Here is a 22,821-nt window from a genome sequence, read left to right on the forward strand (position 1 = left end):
ACTTGTTTAAGTATTTTTTTAGGTAAGAACTTATGTATCCAAAGTTACACTCAATCTTTAATTAATTACTCGTTGAGATATTTTATTAAGACTAATAAATTTCACTCATTGAGCGTTAGGGTGTTTACGTCGGACGCGCTGACACTGTTTACTTTTAACTTAAATAACTACCCACCAAGTTCATTCTCTGGACTATCGAGTATTAGTCACTCATCGGAACTGATATGAATCTGGCCGGGCATGACGTGTTAAATCTTGTGATTCGAAGCTCCAAAGAAGACATATATAACAATGAAGTTGGAAGACATTTTTAATGTTATTCAAGTGCTAAATTATGAAGATGATGGATGCCAAATCAAGACTACGGACTCGAGAGCTCCGTGCTAGGGCGGCAAAACTTCGCGCCCGAGTGCCACAGTCACTGTATAGACGGAGACGTCCTGAATACTCGATGCCCGAGCGGTAACATATTAACACCCGAGCGCGCCCTGTCCGGAACATCCCGTGCCGGAGCGCGTCGCCTTGCGGGAAACCTAATTTAGAGTCCTAGTTAATTTAGGTAACTAGATTTTGATATCTTTTATGTTTGTAAATAATATATACACGAATTTTGATGATAGAATTAACATTGAGTTTTAATATATTTTGTGAGTTTTTCTCTCAATTTTCAAAGCTTGGCTTTGTATACACATTTGTGTGTTTCTCAAATCAAACTTATTAAAGTTTATTACATTGTGGCGTTTGTTGATTGTTCTTCACTCGAATTGTCAAAGACGAGTTCTTTGAAGGTTCACTTGAGATCGATTGTTATCTTCGTTAATATTTGTTGCTAAGTTCTTCGTAATTTAGAGATGAATATTACACAATTATTTGATTAAAAAAGACCGGGACAACACAACATTTTCTTTGTTTCATTGAATCGAGGGCGTGACTCTATTTTCGAGTACGCTTGCTTTTCGTGATCGAAGAATCGCATCAAGAATAATTGGATTTCAAGTAATCATTTTTTTGTTATATCAATTTGACACGGTCTGTGGAAATGCAAACTCAATCACACAGGAAAACTCTCACCCTCTTACTTCTCTTGATTTACTGCCAATTACTAATTATTACTCTCAAAGCTAGCATAGTAGAGATTGTACACACACGTGTGGAACATGTATAATGTTGAAAGATTAAATAAAACTTTTACGGGTAAGTAATAAAAAAATCTCATGTTTTCTTAAAATTATAAACAACCTCTAATGCAATTATATTAAATTCTTAATAAAATGATATTTGAATAAATTTATCATTTATAGGAGAAATTCTTTTTACGATAATAGACAACTTAAAATATATCTAGTGAAATAAAAAATTTGAACATTTGGGACAAAAAAAAATTTGTTTCTTCGAAGAGTAAATGACTCCCCGCGAAACAATTAAAACCTATAAACAATAGCGAAACGGAGCGTAAACGAAAAACGCAAGTCTGTAAACTGCATCGATAGAGTCCAATAACCAACTTTGTTCTTCTACATCAACACATGAAAAGATAGAGAAAAATACACATTTGAAGAACTCAGCAAATTCTGTTTCAAGAAGAAAACACGGTAATAATGAATCTTTGGAATTGAAGGCATCGGTTTACCGCACCTGAGAGGACCTTTGCATCATAGCAGCGGACTACCTCCTTTTGTTAAATTCTGTTTGTTCAACGTATACTGACAATATTAAAAGCAAAATAACTTCACATGAACAAAATGCCAATTGTCACACTAGGTTAGTCTATAGATGAACAAAAGATTTTTTAAACGCATGTGAATGCTTATAAGCCCTAAATTAATAAACCAACAAATTCAGGGAAAAGACAAGAAGTCCGAGTTTGAGCTCAAATAATATAAATTATATTGAATATTATTCGACTCAATTTGATTTATTTGCACCCTATGCTATACAAAATCAATTTGAAAACTAGAGTATATCCGAGTAGCAATGTAATAAAACTCTATTTTTCGAAGATTTCTTGCATACACAACTAAAACTTCCATTCATAATTATTCTATCCAAAGTGAAACTTGAAGATTAAAAAACTTTCCATTGTAATATCGTCATGCCTATGCTTGAAGAAAGTTCCATATTTAAGGACATTGCATTTGAATTTGGCTACAGCTTTGAAATTATTACTCTAATATCCATAATTCATAGATTGCATGTTACGGCATCTAAGCAAGTGAATGTACATGTCTTTGAAGACCTTTTAACATCGAACTAGATTCATTATATGTTCTAATATGCTAGACGTGCTTTGTTTTAAATAATTTGGAAGCAAACTTATCAGTCATGACCCCAAAATAAAAGAAGCCAGAAAAATTAAAATTGGGTCCAACTTCATCAGTTTCACTGAAATCATCGAAAATGGAACACCGGGTTGATTTTCAATATTTTGATGTTGTACATATCTTGATTTCAGCCCTTATTATTATTATTATTATTTCAATCAGAAAAAACAACCTCAAGTTTTTAGATATAAGGAACTTGAGGAACTGGAAGACCAATTCGCTACACTAGTTGGCTAGGGAAAATATGCAAGGTTCATAAAGGCAAATTCAACTACAAAGCTATTGCCGTAAAAGTGTATGATGAAGCTAAAAAAGCTTATTGGGAGGTACCCATCCATTATTTTTTTATTAAGCACTCATCTCAATTATATAATTAAAATTGCAACTTTTAATTATTCAAATTGCAAGAATGAAAAAGAGGCCCTCATCAGCTTGGACAGCCCTCACATCGTATCAATAATTGGGATACAATATGATGATGGAGAAAACTTCAGTTTAGTCATGAACAATGTTCCCACAAATCTCGAAGTTGTTCTTCAATGTGGGAAACTTTGTATCATGTTTGTGTATTCAAATTATACATAATGTTCTGTTATCCATTTTTCTAATTGTCGATGTTCAATGTGATTAACATGAATGGCCTGACATGCACAAGATACTCATGCATCTTGCCATGGCGATTCAAGAAATTGCGCATAAAGGTTTTGTTTTTCGTGAGATCAAACCTGACAACATATTGTTGGATAAGGTATAAATCATTTAATGTAATAAAAAAAACAATAAAACTATTTAGTAACTTATAATTTGATTAATATTATCAAGTTACACAATTACATGAATACAACTTCTCTCCATGCGATTTTGGTTTGGCAAAAAAACTAGGGAAAAATATTACAACAATCGATATTACACGGCAAGTGAACTAGGGAAAAATATTCCAACAATCGATATTACACAATTACAAAATATTGTATGGGAAAAATATTCCAACAATCGATATTACACAATTACAAAATATTGTATCTTGATCAGTTCACTTGCCGTGTAATATCGATTGTTGGAATATTTTTCCCTAGTTTTCTTACCGAACCAAAATCGCATGGAGAGAAGTTATATTCCTGTATTTGTGTAACTTGATAATATTAATCAAATTATAAGTTACTAAATAGTTTTATTGTTTTTTTTATTACATTAAATGATTTATACCTTATCCAACAATATGTTATCAGGTTTGATCTCACGAAAAACAAAACCTTTATGCGCAATTTCTTGAATCGCCATAGCAAGATGCAGGAGTATCTTGTACATGTCAGACCATGCAAGTTTCATTCCTGTTAATCACATTGAACATCGACAATTAGAAAAATGGATAATAGAACATTATGTATAATTTGAATACACAACCTTTTGGTGGGCATTGCACCAAACTCGTTTATCTTCATGATCATTTGTAGAAGAATTACACGAAAACTATATGTCTGCTGTAGATGTTTCACTCCCTGCACACATTAAAATTAAATTATAAAAACGAAATGATGAAGACATTTTAGAGAAATTTTTAGATTGAGTTAATTAGACCATATATATTGAAAATTACATTTTTAAACATAAGAATATCATGTTTGTTACGTGTACATGTAATTACTTTAGGCTCGAGAAAATTTACACGTACAAAAAACAAACATGATATTCTTATGTTTAAAAAAATAGTTTTCAACACAGTCTAATTAACTAAATCTGAAAATTTATCTAAAATGTCATCACCGTGTCGTGTTTATAATTTAATTTTAATGCATACAGGGAGCGGATCATCTGCAACAGACACATATAGTTTTGGTGTAATTCTTCACCAAATGATCATGAAGATAAATCAGTTTGGTGCAGTGCCCACCAAAAGGTTAGTAGCAAGAGCCGAGAGATCGAGCAAAAAGAAAGGAGAAAGTAGCTCCAATAGAAACAAAGACAAAGATCACATCTCAGTGACAACAAGATGTAGGCAAAGTGCACATGTTAACAAATCAACAGTAAATTCGGGATGCAGCGAGCAAAATGCAGTTACGCTCGTGAAATTAGGAATTGAGTGTACAGATTACTTTGAAAACAAATGTCCTTCGATTAATGATGTTGTATCGAAGCTAAGGGGACTTAAGTAAAATAAGTTTTTCATAAATATAAAAAAATGTATATTTGTTAAATGTTTTCTAAAATATTTTATAATTTAAGTTATATTAAATATCTATATTTTATAAGTTTTAAATATATGTGTTGTATAATATTAAAATTTTTGCTATTTCTACAGGTTCGGTAAACAAGAATAACTTTTTCTTGAAAAATGAGAAGGAGATGATTCTTGAACCTGTAGAAAGTTGATTTCAATGTCTACAACGTTGATGAGAACCATGAGCTAAAATTTTTCACACTATTGAAGATTAATGGACACTACAAAAAAAAGGGGATTAGTGACGGTCAAAACCGTCGCTAAATCCGTCGCTACAACGATAAGGCGACGGTTATAGCGACGGTTTGGTGGTCCGTCACTGGAGGTCTGTTTCTCAATAACCGTTACAAAAAGCGACGGTTTTTTGGAACAACACCGTCGTTATAAAGCGACGGTCACGATAAAAAGATCGTCGCTAAATTGTTAAAATAATGTCGCTAATATCCGCGACGATCACATATTAACCGTCGCTATAAGAAGCGACGCTTTTGCAAAACCGTCGCTATATTAAGCGACGGTTTATGAAAGAAACCGTCGTAACATTAAGCGACGGTTTTGTCGCGACGTTTTCTCAAACACCGTCGCTATATTACCGACGTTCATTTAAAACATGCCGCCGTTACTTAAGGAAACGATGGTTTAAATAAACCTAGTAAAAAACCATATTTACAAAATTAATAATCTACTATGCTAAAATTCATAAATAAATTACTATACAAAAATCAAATATTAAACGTGCACGAATTTAATAGATTCACGTATCACTGTAGGATCACACCGACGAGCAAATCTACGAAATGAATACGAAAAAATGTTGATACAAAATAAAAAAACCGAAACGGTGAAAAAATTGAAAGATTTCAGTTTCTAGAGAAGAAAGGCGAAACTCGCGCATGAAAATGTTCGCAAACCTGGGTATATATAGAATCATACCGACCTCTGAGCGACGGTTTTATGAAAAATCGTCGCCTCTTGCGACCCTTTTCAATAAACCGTCGCCGATCTAACCTCTGTATATATATAGAATCATAGCGACGGTTTAAGCTGAAAAGCGACGGTTAAGTGAAAAACCGTCGCCTCTTGCGACCTTTTTGAGTAAACCGTTGCTGACATAGATCGGCGACGGTTTAATCATAATCGTCGCCGATCAATCAGCGACGGTTTTTAGTTACACCGTCGCTACTAGCGACAACAAAAACCGTCGGTTTGTCCTTTAACCGTCGCTAATCTATCCAACAGTTTATATTAAGCTACAATATGTACCAAAAAACATGTTTGATTATGTGAATATAAAATAATGAATTATAAATATCAATAATTAACTAATGTTTTTTGATATTAATATTTCAAATTTAGAACAAAATCTCAGGTTTAATATTAATGCATGTGAAAAATCTTAAAACATTAAATATTCGCTTATATTAATGTCATATTATTTAAACTCTTTAATTGCTTTTTAATGAAAAAGAAATATGAAATAAATGTTCTTTGTTATACTAGCTCGATCTAATAACTTGTTTAATTTTTTTGTTTTCATAAATTAAATTTTCAAAGTTTTGCTTTTATATATTAAAATTTAATTTTCGTTTATTTTGGTACGATTTTTGTATGTCAGCATTTTTGTAATCATTTTTAATGATATCATAGCGACGGTTTTTGTAAACACGTCGTAATTAGCGACGGTGTTTTATTAAACCTTCGTCAATAGCAACGGTGTTTACGAACCGTCGCCCATTTGTGTACAGAAACCGTCGCCATTAGCGACTGTAGTGTATTACCGTCGCTAATAGCGACAGTCTACTAAAACTGTCACCTAATAATATGGCGACGGTCGTATAATTTTTCGTCGCACATGGCGACGGTATAAAACCCGTTGCCTAGTATGGCGACAGACTTTAATACTAACGTCGCCAAAGGCGACCGTAAAAAAACCCCGACGCAAAAAATGGCGACGAGTTTGTTATAACAGTCGCAATATTAGCGACGGTAAATGGGTAAACCGTCGCTATTTGAGCGACAGTTTGTGATAAACCATCGCTATCTTCACTAGGCGACGGTTTGATAAAAAACCGTCACTCGGTAGCGACGGTTTTTTATCAAATCGTCGCAATAATAGTGACGGGTTTTTCTATAACAGTCGCTAATCCTACCGTTTTTTAGTAGTGGGAGCAACAAGTAAAAGTGGTATAAATGTAATTACTGTTTCACCATGCTTGAGTGTATTCACCATAACTCTCAAACTATTAGGCAAAATGTCACGAAATTTTACCACAAACCAGTCAACACAATTATCTACAATTTTTGTTTATGCGAAAGACTCAAATCGGTCGACAAAATTGTTAAAGAGTGGGTGCAAGATGCAATCAATGCTTGTGCTATTTTGAAGACCAATCGCACTAATTATATGTACAAATTAATATTTTATTTTTTTTGTTTCACAATGTTTGCTTATAAATAGAGGCCTTGCATTAGCTTAAAAGAAGGGAGATTCCATTGTAAAAATAAATAAAATTTGTGTGAAAATAAAATTCTAAGTTATAATATATTTTTTAGTGTTCATGAGTATTATGTTAAATTAAAAAAGTTTATGGCAAGCTAAATCTATTGATGTCAAGGAGAAAAGATTTCAGTCTTGGTCAAGTAAGATTGTTTACAGTTTTTTATATTTTCCTTTTAACAATTATTTCAACCGATTTAAGTCTTTCACATAAACAAAAGTTGTAGATAATTGTGTTGACTAGTTTTTGGTAAAATTTTGCCTAGTAGTTTGAGAGTTATGGTGAATACACTCAAGCATGGTAAAACAGTAATTCCATTGATACTACTTTTACTTGTTCTAATATCTTCAATTGTGTGAAGAGTTTTAGCTCATGGTTGTCATCGATATTGTAGACATTGAAATCAAATTTCTACATGTTCGAGAATCATCTCCTTCTCATTTTTCCAGCAAAAATTATTCTTGTTTTACCGGACCTGTAAAAATAGGAAAAATATTAATATTATACAACACACAAATTTAAAACTTATAAAATATAGATATTTAATACAACTTTACTAATAAATATTTTAGAAAAAATTTAACAAATTTACATTTTTTTATTTATCAAAATCCTATTTTACTTAAGTCCCCTTAGATTCGATACAACATCATTAATCGAAAGACGTTTGTTTTCGAACTAATCTGTACACTCAATTCCTAATTTCACGATTGTAACTACATTTTCCTCGCTGCATCCCGAATTTACAGTTGATTTGTGAACATGTCCACTTTGCCTACATCTTGTTGTCACTGAGATGTGATCTTTGTCTTTGTTTCTCTTCGAGCTACTTCCTCCTTTCTTTTTGCTCGATCTCTCTACTCTAACTAACCAACCTTTTGGTGGGCACTGCACCAAACTCGTATATCTTCATGATCATTTGGATAAGAATTACACCAAAACTATATATATCTGATGTAGATGTTCCACTCCCTGTACGCATTAAAATTAAATTATAAAAACGACATGGTGGGAACATTTTAGAGAAATTTTCAGATTGAGTTAATTAGACCATATATATTGAAAACTATATTTTTAAACATAATAATATCATGTTTGTTTTGTGTACATGTAAATTTTCTCGAGCCTAAAGTAATTTTATGATAATATAATGTCTCTCTATGCGACGAAAATTATTTTAGGCTCGAGAAAATTTACACGTACACAAAACAAACATGATGTTCTAATGTTCGAGAAGATTTACATGTACAGAAAACAAACATGATATTCTTATGTTTAAAAAAATAGTTTTCAACACATATGGTCTAATTAACTCAATCTTAAAATTTCTCTAAAATGTCATCACCGTGTAGTGTTTATAATTTAATTTTAATGCATACAGGGAGTAGATCATCTGCAGCAGACACATATAGTTTTGGTGTAATTCTTCTCCAAATGATCATGAAGATAAATGAGTTTGGTGCAATGCCCACCAAAAGGTTAGTAGCAAGAGTCGAGAGATCGAGCAAAAAGAAAGGAGAAAGTAGCTCCAATAGAAACAAAGACAAAGATCACATCTCAGTGACAACAAGATGTAGGCAAAGTGCACATGTTCACGAATCAACAGTAAATTCGGGATACAGCTAGGAAAATGGAGTTACACTCGTGAAATTAGGAATTGAGTGTACAGATTACTTCGAAAACAAATGTCCTTTGATTAATGATGTTGTATCGAAGCTAAGGAGACTTAAGTAAAATAAGTTTTTCATAAATATAAAAAAATGTATATTTGTTAAATGTTTTCTAAAATATTTTATAATTTAAGTTATATTAAATATCTATATTTTATAAGTTTTAAATATATGTATTGTATAAAATTAAAATTTTTGTTAGTTGTACAGGTTCGATAAAACAAGATTAACTTTTTCTTGAAAAATGAGAAGAAGATGATTCTTGAACCTGTAGAAAGTTGATTTCAATGTCTACAACATTGATGACAACCATGAGCTAAAATTCTTCACACTATTAAAGATTAATGGAGCAACAAGTAAAAATGGTATCAATGGAATTACTGTTAGTGTAGTCACCATAACTCTCAAACTATTAGGTAAAATGTCACGAAATTTTACCACAAACCAGTCAAGACAATTATCTACAATTTTTGTTTATGTGAAAGACTCGAATCGGTCGAAAAAATTGTTAAAGAGTGGGTGCAAGATGCAATCAATGCTTGTGCTATTCTGAAGGCCAATCGCACTAATTATATGTACAAATTAATATTTTATTTTTTTTGTCTTATCGTGTTTGCCTATAAATAGAGAACTTGTATTAGCTTGAAGGAAGGGAGATTCCATTGTAAAAAAATAAACTTTTTTGTGTGAAAATAAAATTCTAAGTTATAATATTTTTTTAGCTTTCATGAATATTATGTAAAATTCAAAAAAATTTATGGCAAGCTAAATCCGTTGATGTCAAGGAGAAAAGATTGCATTCTTGGTCAAGTAAGATTGTTTACAGTTTTATATATTCTTCTTTTATTTATTATGATTTTGCTAATTAATCTTTATTTGTAGGTATAATTTTGACGGTTTATTACGTACCGTCGCTATATTTAGCGACGGTTTATATTTGTAAAACTGTCGCTATTTAGCGACGGATTATATGAGTTCCGTCGCTAATATTTTAGGTAAAATAAAAAAAAACTTTAAGAATTTAATAAATATGTGTTGTGAATTGGTACAATCGTATAAGAGATAGAAAAAATTGAAGTGTCGTGAAGTGATAAAATCGTGTAAGAGATAAAAATTTTAAGTGTTGTGAAGTAGTAAAATCGTGTAAGAGATAAAAATTTTAAGTGTTGTGAAGTAGTAAAATCGTGTAAGTGAGAAAAATTTTAAGTGTTGTGAAGTTGTCAATTCGTGTAAGTGAGAAAAATTTTAAGTGTTGTGAAGTGAAGTGGAAGAAAATGGAGCAAATTTACAGGTATTTATAGAGAGTAGTGGAAGAAAATGGAGGGAATGTATCGAATTTTTGAAATTTGCGACGGTTGTTCTTACACAGTCGCAAATATAAGCAACGATTTTAGCTAAACAGTCGCTAATTTTAGCGACGGTGTAAGGACAACCGTCGCTAAGTTCAAATTAGCGACGGTTGTACATGATATTGTTGCTAACTTTAGCGACGATTTAAATTAAACCGTCGCTAATATCCAAATAGCGACGGTTTAGATAACACAGTCGCTAACATTAGCGACGGTTTTAAGTGTAAACCGTCGCTATTTCAAAATAGCGACGGTTTAGATAACACTGTCGCTAACATTATCGACGGTTTTATGAAAACCGTCGCTAAATATCGTTGTGTTTTATTCTACATACACCCTAATCGACAACGGGTTTAGACGGTTTTCTAAAATCGTTGTCGATTGTCCAAAAAAAACACGCTAATAGACAACGGTTCATGAAACCGTTGTCATAAACGTTCAAAGACAACGGTTTTACAGAACCGTTGTTATTGACCCTAAAAACCGCTGTCTTTGACCCCTAAAAGACAATGGTTTTATAAAAACCGTTGTCGTTTGCTTAAAAAATGATCTACGACAACGGTTTTAACTAAAACCGTTGTAAAAAAAACCGTTGTAAAAATTTCTTGTAGTGTTATATAATTTGTGCTCTAGTATTATAATATAAAATCATTTTTGGCATATTATTGCTTCATAAAGATTGATATATAGTTGAACACATATTTATCCGAAGTGCACATGGTATGAATTAATTGACAATACTAATATTATTTGCATTCAATATTTTGTATTTTGTATGTTAAGTACTTATATGTGTATCTTGCACTAAAATTTTTTATATAAAATTAGTAAGGGTTGATGAAAAAGACAGACATTCACATAGTGGTAATGAAGCCAATCAGGCCTCATTGTCCAATACCCTAGATGCTTGGATTAATAGCATATGTGGCGTAGGTCAAATATTCAAGAATGTTGCCGATTTTAGAAGATGTGTTAAAAATTATGTTGTTGCTTCAGGACGTTCATTTTCGTGCATAAAGAATGATAGCGAAAAATTCACTGCTACTCGTACTGAAAAGAGTTGTGGATGGAGAATTTATTCTTCTAAATATAAAGCAGAAAGTGATCCGAAAATTCAATTTACAACATACATGTGGTGAGAATAATCTACGTAATAGAGGACATCCTAGAGAAGATGCAACATGGATAGATAATGTGGTGAAATAAAAATTGATAGGAGAGCCTTTTATCGTCCATGTACAATTCAAAAAGGATTTGCAAAGAGATTGTTGGGTAGAGTTAAACTATTGCAATGTGTGTAAGGCAAGGAGTTAGCTTTGCATAATATTCATGACACAAATAAGGCATGCTACCATAGACTAAGATGGTATTGTCATGTTGTTCGAGAAACGAATTCTGGAAGTGTTGTTGGGTGTGGGATTGATCCTGTAACTAATAAATTTAAATGACTATTCGTTTGTTTCCAGGTATGTGCAATTGGTTTTGTTACTGATTGTAGACCGTTGATTTTTTGGATGAGACACATATAAAAATAAGTATAAAGGTTGTATCCTACTTCCTGTGTTAAAGGAAGCCAATGATGATCTTTTCACAATTACTTATTCTGTAGTGGATGCGGAGAATGATATTAATTGGGAACAATTTTTTTATCATTTGAGAAGTGTTCTGCTTTCGTATCAAAGCATTCCATTCAATGAGTACATTTTGTTTCTCAAACAGACATCTTGAGATTATCAAGACAGTTAAGCTACTATTTACGAGTATTCACCATGCCTATTGTTTGACACATTTAGTTGATAATTTTGTGAAGCATGTATATAGTAAATTACTTACTTTTATCGAGATTGATTTTTTTTTATTTGTATATAAATATATGTTTTTAACCTGATTTTTTTTATTATTTTATGTGTTGCGAAGCTATCCAAAACATAAAAAAAAAAACATTGGTCTTTGGTATTCAAGAAAGCTGCATATGCTCCATCTTTGCAGGAGTATTGTTGGAATCAGAATTTTAGAGTTTGACAAATTAAGTGTTTAAAGATTGTAGAACTGATGGACTCAACTGAACATATGTAACTAAAAATGGCCTGAACTGATTATTAATGAGTTAAATATTGAAGGCAACTGAACTGAAAATAACTAACTAGTTAACTGGACGATCAGTTACACCGTTAGATCCGTTAAGACTGATCAGTTAGACAAATCAGTTCATCTAAGTGGCTATAGAGTCAACTAGTAAATCAGTTCACACGTCATCAGTTATGGACACAGCTAACTACCGACAGTTTGTACAAAAGCAGTCTCAAACTTGTAGTGGGGAGCGCCGCATATCAGAGTGCCACATTGTACGATTGTCAAAGGAATGTTGACGTGTCAAAGAAGGACAAATTGTTGCGCATTTTCCGCTTGCAAGCGCACGGTTGTCAAGTTTTAATATATCTAAGTAAAGTATCGTTCCCATGAAGAGTGTGTATGTAAAAATAAATCAGTGCTTGTAATTAAAATAGTCACGAATTTATTTAGAAAAATCAATAGAGGTTTAGTTTGTTTAAAAACAATTTAATTGCAAATAAATAATTAATCTAATTACCGAATAGAGAAATATCAATGAGAGAAAATATCTAAAGGAATGATTTCACTAAGTTTGCACGATAATTATTCTCGATTGAATTTATATTCATGAATTCCAATTATTTAATGGTCAAAAACACTTAATTTTTTTATTCCTACTTTCCCAAGTGACAAATAAATTGTATAAATCAAACTACGATTCAAACATTTCAAAAAAAAAAATCTAAGTTTCCTTGATAAATGCAAACGATGTTCTCATTAAGCCTCGCTAAAGTTATACGCCTTCCGAACGATATAAACATTCAACGATGTGTTTCTAAGGATCTATAATCCTAATCCTTCTCCCGAGTTGTAGAATTAATCAAACAACACACAATTTATGGCCAGTAAATTGCAGTGAATAAAAACAAGAAACACAATTAAACCAAACGGAATTCAATCATATAAACAACCACGTCAAATCATCGTATCGACAAAGCTACATCATCCTCTAGAATAAAAAATTAGTTCATAACAAAATCTAAGCAAAACCAAGATATGTTCAAAGTTTTAGACATCGCAACACAGTAAAATATAGAAGCGAAAGAATAGATGACAAATCCGAAGTGTCGTCTCAGTCCCCAGGTTCGTCGTTCTTCGTATTTGTGATCGATCTCCGCACTCCGGAACTTTGTCTCGTGTTCGCTCACGTGCGTTTTATCTCCCAAAGGCGACTCCCCTCTTCTGAACCCTCGTTCTTTATTTTATTTCCTCGTTTGGCCGTAAGTTGAAAGCCCAATTGCTTGCTTTGTCGCCATTAGCGCCGCGACTCTGAGTGTGCAGCGCCTAGGCGCCCGTTCTTCGTGGTGGTAGGCACCGCATCTCTTGTTTCTTAGCGCCTAGGCGCTTATTCTTTGGCAGTAAGGCGCCACGGCGCTGCTTAGACAGCGCTAGGAGCTTGTTTTTCGATGATATATTGCTGTGGCGCTTCCGGACTGGCTCCGCGGCGCTTCTCTTTCGCACAAAGGGGAACTGCAGCGCCAATCTTGAAGCGCTGCGGCGCTCATTTCTTGTATAATCTTCTTAGCGCTGCGGCTATAGTTCTTTGGCATTGCGGCTCTAGTATATCAACTTTTAATGCTAAAAAATGCCTCTGATTGCTCTGGATTAACATATAAATTAAACGCAATTCTTGCATTTATCAAACCCCCCAAACTTGAATTTTTGCTAGTCCTGAGCAAAATAAAAATAAGAACTCAATCAAAACTAAAATGCTAACAACTATAAGTCATGGATATGCAATCAGTGATATTGGCCTCCGACTTATCCATTTTCCAGTACTTCACACTTACTCAAGAGCCACGTGTGTGTGTGTGATATGTCAATGTTCATTTATCCAATCAAATGCTCAAATAAATTTACAACACTCGTTCGCCTTATAAACTCAAAAGATCGTCAGTTCAGTTCAACTCACACTTCATTTAGATTACAAATTCACTTACACAGATCGCATATGACTTTATTGGTGATTATTTGACACATAAAATTTTCAACACAAGAATACCAAAATTGATGTCACATAATGAGATGCTTACATGCAAACGATTTAAGTTCATACTTGCCAACTATGTTTCTCAGGTATCCATTGGCTTGACTTGAACAACTTTTCTCCACTAGTATATTGGATAAATGCGACAAGGTTAATAGGTCTTATAGGCTTATAACATTAGGATATGGTTCATGGCTACAATAAAAGTTATGGAAATCAAAATTTAAGAGAAATATTTGAATTTTCATCATTTTCACTCTCCTTTCATTCACCATCCCTTATTGTTTTCTTCACAATCATATCCTCCATTTCCCATATTTTTCTTTTTCACCACTTCTTTGACTCATTCCTTCGATTGTTTTTTTCCTTCTTTTTGTCTTTTTTCAACTCCTTCATGCACATTTAATTTTTCTTTTTCTCTTCAAGGAGTATTTGAATCATTACAACACCAATGAAATTATTTCTCTCAAAATTAGGTAGGACAATAAATGTATAAGCTTCATTAGGTAGATGTTGTGGGATATAAAATAGATACAAGTGGGGGCTAATTGCATATCAATGACACACACCACTTGATTTTTAGTAGGCTCACAATGGGACAATAGGGATATTTTATGTTCATTTGGTAGGCTCGAAGGCTCAAACGGTTCTAAAGATCGCCTAAATCATTCCTATGTCACATATTATCCGTATTTCGCCTCGAAAAGTGTTCAAAAAAGTTCTAGATTTCCGTCAATCCATTAGTCATCTCATACAAACCAATCACATGCATTGTTCAATCAAAATGATATATGAGATAGGTGCACAAAGCAAAGTCAAGCATCTCAATCAACTCGAGGCTCAATGGGCTAACAATGGACAATAAATAATGAAAACATGCCCAAAGATATTGAGAAAAATTTCCTAGATCATATCTGTGTTTGCAAAAGTGTCAGTTAATGTCATGTGAGAATTACTAAAAATCAGATCTCCATTGTCTAATTAGCATCACATGTATGTAAATTGTATCTAAGCATAGATAGTATCAGTAAACATGACAGTGAAAAAGATTTGTGACTCCCAAGTTAGCATGAATACATATATGCTCTAGAACCACAATTTCATTTTCATCATCGGTCATACCATGACATATCCATGACTCTTTCTAACGACTCTATCATGCAATAAATAATTTTTTTAAAACAAACTAGACTCAACTATGCAGGAAATAACTAGTCATGCAATTCCTAAAATAAAAACGAATTAACATCTGAACTAAAAAGCAACTGAAACGCAAAAGTAAAGCAGAATTAACGACCCCCCAAGCTTAAGTACGTGCATTGTCCCCAATGTACAGTAATAGATCAAGAAAAACAGGGGATTACGTACCTCATACAGCGAGCATCAGGACTCGTTGTCCTCGCTTGACAGCTCAACCTCCTCGTCATCATCATACTCAACATCATCCCCAATAGGTATGTGTGCAAATGATAGCGGTGGTGGGAATGGCTCATCAGATGGACTAGTAGCAGGGAAACGCTGTGCAAGTACTCGATTAAAATCGTGCACTTACTCCATGTGCTCGCGTGTCATTCAACACAGTCCTCATCGTGCGCTCTAATTCATCGAGACGGTGGCAGTCGGTCTATGCACTGCCGGTCTCCGCCTGTCGTGTGTGTGATGGCTATGGGACGGGCTGTGACTGTGCTCTACTCACTGATGCCTCTCCACTCTCAATCTTTCTCTGTCTCTCATCCCTCGGGAGCTTTGCAACCAGTAAGATGTCACCTTTTGTATACAATACCGGCTCACTATCATCCCATGTAACCCCCGCTACACGATAGAGGTCAGTGATTTTCGACGAATGGGGCATGCTAACAGTGGAGGTGCCCCGAGCAGCCTGCAAATCGAAGTCATAATCACCCGGCCTGTGTCGACTGTTCTGCCGGTGATGATACAATAAACCAAGGCTTCCTTCATCTTTGTCACATCAGACACATGCCCAGATGGCATCAACCGCGAGGCTACAAGGTGATACCAGTTGTACGCCTCCCTCTACATGGACGTCGCAGGGAATGTGACCAGGGCTCGTTGATTTGTTGAGCTTCCAAACCGTGCCCGGCTCACAAAGTGTGGTTATGATTGTCTCGTAGGGATAAGCCTCTTGCAGGAACATCGTGTACTCATCTGTGTTCGTAATCAAGCATCGAGTACAAAGAATTGATCGTTTTGCTATTGAAGGCAACAATCCGGCCTCGAATCTTCACTTTATAACCTTCATGATTAACCTTTAGATTTGCATAAAATTCCCGCACAAGGGAAATCACAGCGTGTGCCGGCGGTTTCAAAAACTCTTCCCAATTTAGATGCCTAGCAAGAACCAATGTCTCAAAACCCGGGATGCTCTGATCCATCCCTCTTTCCCGCTGCATGATTTTTTCTTGTTATTTAGAGTAATTTTCAGCAGCAACGGCATCCCAGAACTGTTGTCTATCAAAACTGGCAGTAGACGACTCGCCATCCCCAAACTGAACATACTTGCTCTTCTTCTTCGGAGGCATATTTCAATTCAATAAAAACCTTGCTCAACAACAATTTTCCACCCACAACTCAAATAATATTCCAACAATACAACATCCACAATATTAACTCAGTCAATCAATTAACGGTCCCCTATAACATGCAATATTCCGAATCCAACAACACTTGAGAATGAATTCACTTAGAACAATTATCGAACACCTTGTGTACACCAACTCTAGAACCCTATTCCTTCAAATTTTAACATGGTATTGAAAATTTACAATACCAAGAACGATTACCTTGTGATATGGTACCCAAAATATGCTTGTAATTCGTTCGGTGTTGGCTCGTTAAAGAACTTTCTTTGAAATTTTTGAGCCAAAAGGTGTCTAGGAGTGAGAAATTTTGATGGATTTGGTTTGAAGATGATTTGTGTGGTGTATTGTGGTGTTTTGAAGGAGAAATTGTGGAGGATTTATGGTGAGGGGCGAATTCTCGGTGGTGGAGGAGGGTCGAGTGCTTCGGCGCTGCTGTTGGGTTTATGAAAGTGAAGTCTCGGCCGCCTCTTTTTTTCTTATAGAACGAACTAGCGCCACGGCACTGGTTCTTCGACAGTCTAGCGCCTAGGCGCTTGGTTCTCGCATTTTAGCGCCGCGACGCTAAATTATGAGCGCCTAGGCGCTTTCTTCTCGGGTGGATATGCGCTGCGGCGCTTGAAGGTAGCGTCTAGGCGCTTACTTTGCGCAAAATTTGGCGCTGCAGCGCTTCATGCATGGCGCCTAGGCACTTTTTGACCCATTGCCTACATAATAAAACACATATCAATGTCAAATCTTCACACGCATAATTTAATAAAATTAGAGAACATAAAAGCAATTAGACTACATAAAATGAATAAAAATAACAAAAGCAATAAAAGATATTGGATGGGTTGCCTCCCGACAAACGCTTGATTTAATGTCACAAGCCCGACTGCCACCATTATTCTCAATTCGGTTTACTCAAATTAACAATGTCGATACTCCTTACTTCGGTCCCATAGTAAGGCTTAATCCGCTGTCCGTTCACCTTGAAGGTTCTTCCATCACTGCACTTTAGCTCGATAGCTCCATGAGGATACACTGTCTCTACAGCAAATGGCCCTGACCAACGCGATTTCAGCTTACCAGGAAACAACTTCAGACGAGAATTTAATAATAGTACTTGTTGTCCCAGTTTGAGCTCCCTTCGTACAATGAGTTTGTCATGCCATTTCTTGGTCTGCTCTTTGTAGATTTTGGCATTCTCATATGCGTCATTTCGAAATTCCTCCATCTCATTTAACCGCAATATTCTGACTTCGCCAGAAGCCTTCAAATCAAAGTTCAACTTCTTTACTGCCCAAAATGCTCTGTGCTCCAATTCTAGCGGCAAGTGACATGCTTTACCAAAAACCAGCCTATAAGAAGACATCCCAATAGGCGTCTTGAATGCAGTTCGGTACACCCACAACGCATCTTCCAACTTGAGTGCCCAATATTTCTGGTGAATATTGACAGTCTTCTCCAATATTTGTTTAATTTCCCGGTTGGATATTTCAGCTTGTCCATTCGATTGAGGATGATATGCTAGTGCCACTTTATGCTTCACATTGTATTTAGCCAAAAGTGAGTTGAAAATTTTATTGCAAAAATGCATACCGTCGTCACTTATGATGGCCCTCGGTGTTCCAAACCTGGTGAATATATTCTTATGCACGAATTTAGCTATAAAACGAGCATCATTAGTATTGGTGGCAATTGCTTCCACCCATTTTGAGACATAATCCAAGGCTAGAAAAATGTAAGAATTACCAAAAGAAGGGGGAAATGGTCCCATGAAATATATTCCACAGACGTCAAAAGTTCCACTTCCAAAATATTTGTCAGTGGTAATTCACGACGCCTAGAGATGTTTCCTAACCTCTGGCATCTATTGCATGATTTCACTAGGATATAACTATCTTTAAACAAATTAGGCCAATAAAAATCAGATTGCGATATCTTAGCCGTTGTTCGTGATGCTCCGAAATGTCCACCATATGGTGAAGAATGACATTGCTCTAGAATTTCCTGTGCTTCGACACCGTCCACGCATCTTCTAATAACTTGGTCAGCACATCTCTTATAAACGAAAGGATCATCCCAAAAGAAAATTCTGATATCATGGAAGAACTTGTTTTTCTGATGATGGCTCAAATCTAGAGGAAGGGTACCATAAGACAAAAAATTCGCAATATCTGCAAACCAAGGAAGTACATTGTTTACCTCGAAGAGTTGTTCTTCCGGGAATGTTTCTTGTATAGCTCCCTCTTCTTTCTTCTCCTCCAGCTCAAGTCTCGACAAGTGGTCAGCCACTTGATTCTCACTTCCTTTCTTATCTTTGACCTCGAAGTCAAATTCTTGTAGCAGCAAAATCCACCTTATCAAGCGTGGTTTTGCATCCTTCTTGGCGAATAGGTAGCGAATAGCTGCATGGTCAGTAAAAACAACTACCTTAGTGCTGATCAAATAGGGCCTGAATTTTTCGAAGTCAAACACTACTTCAAGCATCTCTTTCTCAGTCGTAGTGTGATTTTGTTGTGCGGCATCCATTGTGCGGCTTGCGTAGTAGATTGCCCTAAACATATTTTCCCTTCTTTGGCCCAAGATAGCGCCCACTGCATAATCACTCGCATCACACATTAGCTCAAAGGGCTCATTCCAATCCGTCACTATCATAATCGGTGCAGTCACCAATGCTTTCTTCATCTTCTCAAATGCCTGCAAACAATCATCATCAAATATAAAGCAGAATCTTTTTCAAGTAAATTACAAAGAGGTTTAGTGATCTTAGAGAAATCTTTAATAAATTTACGATAAAACCCCGGATGTCCTAGAAAGCTCCTTATTCCCTTGATGTTCCTTGGTGGAGGGAGTTTTTCGATTGCAACCACTTTAGCTCGGTCTACCTCTAATCCCTTAGAAGACACTTTATGTGGGGACCCGGACGCTAACTCCATCTTTTCAATCATCATTGTGATTAAATGGATCAATTAAATAAACTAGGTCGAAATTTTTTTTTAACTGTAGAACACTTAATACACAAATGTTCGAAATACTACAACAAGTCATGCTCTATTTTATTTAATTATAAGATCAAGTCCAATATCTACAACATGATCAAATGTACAAATCTCGTATGAAATAAAGTCATAACAACTATTGTTTATCAACTACATGTCATGTGTTGAATAACAGCTCTACTTCTAAGCCTGGATCACCACTCTAATCTCGATCTTTCATGCTCTTCTTGACCCTGATCATGTCCCACCTGTTGTCATGCACACATACAAACACAACAACAGCCGGATAACTCCGGTGAGAAACATATTTCCCAGTATAAATAATGTATACATGCATTTCATTTAAAAATATACAAAAGCATATAACATTTATAAAACAACATGTATCATAATCTAAGAAACAAAAGTCGATACAATGATGTAAATCAAACTCTTAAACTCTTAATCTTGACTCGACTCTTATCTAGGGATCCCGGTTTGAATAAAAATGTAACAAGTCTCCCACCTACTCATCCCAGCTAGGTGGTGGTACGTTCTTATTTCCAGACTTTGGCCCCACTATATCGAATCTCTACAATATGAGTCGATCTTCTCCTACGCACATCGATATAAACCAACGTCCAGTGACCTGGCACTTCTGCCAAAGACTCAAATGCATGCTTTGCTATAACTCAATAGACTAAGCATATTAATCTCAAGAATTGCAAACACATCAAAGCAATAACAATATAGTATGTGGTTTTGGGAAACTCAAGCTATCTCTTACTCGAGTTATCTATCCCCGGTTTAACATTGATTTATACCTTTTTTTTCTCGGGGTTTGGCTTTGGCTCGTTTTTCTACCAATTTCGAAGTCTTCAATACCAATCTGAAATCACATTCAAGAAGTACAATATCACATACAAATCAAGGCAAGACTTTATTTGGTCAATACTCAATCTAGTTAACTTTCGACGGCATAACGGCACAATCTCAAGATACCCCGGCAACTCAATATAAATAGATACCAATTACAACTCATAATCAATAACAAATACAAGCTAGAATTATCAAAATCTGCATAGTCTCAATCAATCATAGGCTGGAAAATCATAACAATTACATTTGATGTCCGTTCTTCGATCCGGTTTCGATTATATGATTATCATAAACTCAAGAACACATAATATCAATCAAATGATGATTTCTTCAACACCAAATTTCAAACCATACAGGAAAGTAATAAAACTTACATCCCTTTGAAGCCTTTGACGAGAGAAGCACGGAACTAAACTCGGATTGAAAATCAGACGACCGGATCTTGCACAATTAAATTCTTAATATCTGAGCAACCTTGGGAATTCCATGGAAGGTCTCGGTTCTTTAGCTGAGGATTCTGAATGAATGAAGATTTGTTTATATCCTTTAAATGCATGGCAAGACATGTGGCTCATTTCTCATTCTGCAAGTCTCGCGCATATGCGCGTCCAACACTGGCGCATATGCGCGAGACCTACTGTCTCAGTGCTTGCAAATACATCTGCTCGCGCATATGTGTGCCCCATCTCGCGCATATGCGCGAGACCTACAATCTTGGCAATACTGAAATTCACCAGCTCGCGCATATGCGCGCCCCGTCTCGCGCACATGCGCGAGACTTACTGTCTCGGCATGTGCTTCTCGCGCATATGCACGCCTCATCTCCGTGCATGTGCGCGAGGTTTGCTGGACTCCACACATATAATATCCCATGCATTCCCAAATCTTGTCTCGGAGTGGTCCTTCTATAATCACATCAATTAATAAATCAATAATCTCGGATTAGATGATACAATCTCGAGCATTACAGTTTATGTTCAAGAAAAATACCCTCTTGAACCATAAAGTGGCATTTCTCCCAATTAAAAACTAGGTTCTTTTCTTGACATCTCTGCAAAACAAGGGATACGTTATGTAAACAAAGATCAAATGAAGAGCCGAATACCGAGAAGTCGTCCATGAAGACTTCCATGATTTCCTCTACCATGTCTGCGAATATGGCCATCATGCAACTCTGAAAAGTAGCAGGTGGATTGCACAGCCCAAAAGGAATTCTCATAAAAGCGAACTTGCCATAGGGACACGTTGAAGTAGTCTTCTCCTTATCCTCTGGCGCTATAACAATCTGGTTATAACTTGAATAACCATCTAAAAAGCAATAATGACAATAACAAGCAAGTCTATTAAGCATTTGATCAATAAAAGGCAATGAAAAATGATCTTTACGTGTGACATTGTTCAACTTTCTATAATCAATATATACTCGCCAGCCAGTTACAATATGAGTAGATATTAGTTCATCATTTTCATTTCTAACTACAGTTATTCCACCCTTTAAGTACAACTTGCACATGAGATACCCAACTACTGTCAGAGATAACATAAATCACACCAGCATTTAACAATTTCAGTACCTCATTTTTTACAACTTATTTCATCGCTGGGTTCAACCTCCTCTGATGATCCACATAAGGAGTATATGACTCCTCCATCAAAATTTTATGCGTGCATATAGTGAGGCTAATTCCCCTAATATCAGAAATCGACCATGCTAAAGCAGTCTTATATTTCCTCAACACTCTCAATAATTTATCTTTTTCATCACAAGAAAGGGATGAAGAAATGATTACGGAATATGTCGACTTCTCAAATAAAAATGCATAGCAAAGGTGTCTTGACAGTTCCTTCAAGTCAGGGAAAGATGGTATTACCTCAGTTTTTTCATCTACATTAAACTTCTCAAGTGGCGCATCGTTTGTTCTATCTTTCTGCAATCCATCAAGAGCCATGAGTTGCTCTTTCACTTCCCAATCATCTTCATTAGCAGTTCCTACAGCGCCTATCAAAAAACTCTCCAAAGGATCCCTAGTTCATGCACAATCAAGAGATACGTATGAGTCTATAATATCAATGCTATTACAAGTAGTTACCTCATTTGATCCCTTCATGGCATGGTAGATATTAAAAATGACTGCTTCTCCACCAACTCTCAGGGTGAGTTCGCCCTTATGCACATCTATCAATGCCCTTACAATCGCCAAGAAGGGTCTCCCAAAGATTAATG

The 22,821-nt window shown here is 35.3% G+C and overlaps 1 long non-coding RNA gene across 1 annotated transcript; it reads right to left on the reverse strand.

Moving 5' to 3' along the window:
• Nucleotides 1-1,453: 1,453 nt before the first annotated feature.
• LOC142527780 (uncharacterized) lies at nt 1,454-3,721 on the reverse strand. Its single transcript, XR_012815526.1, has 2 exons — nt 1,636-3,721; nt 1,454-1,514 (listed from the first exon to the last, which is right to left on the reverse strand). It is a non-coding gene; the product is annotated as an uncharacterized LOC142527780 (long non-coding RNA).
• Nucleotides 3,722-22,821: the final 19,100 nt, after the last annotated feature.

This window comes from Primulina tabacum, chromosome 15, assembly GCF_025594145.1.
Source record: "Primulina tabacum isolate GXHZ01 chromosome 15, ASM2559414v2, whole genome shotgun sequence".
Taxonomy (NCBI): Eukaryota; Viridiplantae; Streptophyta; class Magnoliopsida; order Lamiales; family Gesneriaceae; genus Primulina; species Primulina tabacum.